At 42.0% G+C, this 2,500-nt stretch overlaps 1 protein-coding gene across 1 annotated transcript in view; it reads left to right on the top strand.

The window, feature by feature from the left end:
- The window catches only part of med27 (mediator complex subunit 27), a 173,842-nt gene that overhangs the window by 170,885 nt on the left and 457 nt on the right, over window positions 1-2,500 (top strand). The window lies entirely within an intron of this gene.

Below are 2,500 nucleotides of genomic sequence, written 5' to 3'. Positions count from 1 at the left end.
CACCCCTGGTGTAAAGGAAGCCCGGTGGAGAATTCAACCTCTGCTGGCACCTACTGCACATGCAGTACACACATAATCACTAACACTTAGGGCATAAACATTACTCAATACAGTATATCACGAAAGTGAGTACAACCCTCACAGTTTTTGTACGGTACAGTTACCCTATGTAATTACTGTGTACTTTCTGAGTAACAACAGGGTAACAGAGAGAAGTTACATGGTATCTAATGGGTAAAAAGGGGGTAATTACAAAGTAAATACCATTAATTGGGTAACAAAAGGGTAACAGAGAGAAGTTTGATGATTAGATGGTTAGAAAATACGCAGTAGTTTCATAGTAATTCTTGAGATATGGGTATTACATAGTATTTACTTTGTAATTACCCCCTTTTTACGCGTTAGATACCATGAAACTTCGGTCTCTTACCCTGTTGTTACGCAGAAAGTACACAGTAAATGCTGTACTGTAAAGTAAAGCGTTACCTATATCTTTTCATAGGAAAGCATTACAGAAATTTCACTTTGACACAATGATTAGTGACCTTTTAATAACATATTTAACCGCTCAAATTTCATGTGTGGTGATAAAAAAAAGTCACTAATCATTGTGTCAAAGTGAACTTTCTGTAATGCTTTCCTATGAAAAGATATTCTCACAAATCTGCAAAAACTGTGAGGGGTGTACTCACTTTCGTGATATACTGTACATACATCTTAGTTCATATCCATAAACACCAACACTAACACTCACATCTCCGAGTAGCCAGTAGCAGGCTACTCCATGTGAACTGAGATGTTCAGTAGTGTTATTCATAGCACGACCTAAGGCAGCAGTTTTGCCTGTGTGCGTGTGCGTGTGCGTGTGCGTGTGTGTGTGTGTGTGTGTGTGTGTGTGTGTGTGTGTGTGTGTGTGTGTGTGTGTGTGTGTGTTTGTGTGTGTGTTTGTGTCTACAGTTAGCATGCACAGAAATGTATTCATGAATATTTGACTCTGTATGCATTCCTGTGCATGCGCTGTTTGCATGTTTCAGCGTGTGTGTGCATGTGCGGGTGTAAAATAATTCCGAGATTTGAATTTGAACTTCACATTCAGCAGTTTGATCAGATTTGCATTTTGTTTTTCTCCACCCCCCTCTCTCTCTCCTTCCCTCTCTCTCTTTCTCTGCCCTCTCCCTCCCTCCTTCTCTCCACCCCTCTCTTTCCCTCTCTCTCTCTCTCTCTCTCTGTCTTCTTCCCTCTCTCTCTCTCTCTCCTTCTCTCTCTCTCTCTCTCCTTCTCTCCTTCCCTCTCTCTCTCTCTCTCCCTCCCTCTCTTTCCCTCTCTCTCTCTCTCTCTCTCTGTCTTCTTCCCTCTCTCTCTCTCTCTCCTTCTGTCTCTCTCTCTCTATTCACCCTCTGTGTTCTCTCTATCCTGCCGCCTCTCCCCTCCCTCTCTCTCTTTTTTCCATCCTCCATATCCCTCTGTTCCCTCTCTGTTCTGAGAGATATGTTTACAACTCTGGTTGAAACAGGGATTGTAATTTAATTTGCCTACTTTAACCCATTGACACTAAGACACCTGCAAAAAAGGGTGCTGAATGCCTGAGCCCTTTTTAAGAATAGCTGCCCTCAGCCTATAAAAACCTTCTGAAGCTTCTGAAGCACATAAAAATTTGCACTAAGTTGCATTTAAACGCTAAGATCCTCATCTTTCATTAGAATGTGTTCTATCATCTCAAACAAAGAGAGATTTTTAATGAAGTTGTCTCAAGTCTCATGAGCCTGAATGTTGCGTAATGCAGCTCCAGGCGTCAGGGCCAATGTTGCGCAATGCAACATCAATGGGTTAAAAGCAACTGAAAATATCCAATGTTTGAAGATGAATGTTGTGTGGACAGTGGACTCTGGAGCCCTATCTCACGCCTTTCGTAAAGTCTTCACGAAAAGAATGTATTAATTTTCGTGGTGCATTCACGTTAATGCCCGCCTTTTGTAAAGTCTTCACGAAAATAATAGATTAAATTTCACGCTGCCTATTCACTTGAATTGCCCCACTGCTGCTATGGTTATCCAAACGTCTGCAGGGGCGGGGAGGGGGTGCTGACAGAACACTGCTGATACACTCGGGACTCACTAATTTGACGCCCTTTCGGTACTTACGCCTTATGTCCCCTAAACCTAAACCTAAACCTAACCCTAACCTTAACCCTGCTTAATCCTAAACCTAACCCTAACCTTGACCCTAAACCTAACCCTAAATTGCTTGTTTGAAGTGAATAGGCAGCGTGAAAATTAGTCTATTATTTTCGTGAAGACTTTACGAAAGGCGGGCAATAACGTGAATGCACCACGAAAATTAATCTATTTTTTTTTCGTGAATACTTCACGAAATGAGTGAGATACGGTTGGACTCTGTGTAGTTTTCAAGTGGTGAAGATGTTGTGAAGGAGAGGAGAGGGTTCCTCCCTTCTCACACTGCATACAAGGTGTCATGAGTACCTTTATAACTAGTGTTGTGA

Source organism: Engraulis encrasicolus, chromosome 3 (genome assembly GCF_034702125.1).
Source record: "Engraulis encrasicolus isolate BLACKSEA-1 chromosome 3, IST_EnEncr_1.0, whole genome shotgun sequence".
Taxonomy (NCBI): Eukaryota; Metazoa; Chordata; class Actinopteri; order Clupeiformes; family Engraulidae; genus Engraulis; species Engraulis encrasicolus.
Note: the sequence above shows the minus strand (reverse complement) of the source record. Positions and strands in the feature narration are given on the sequence as shown.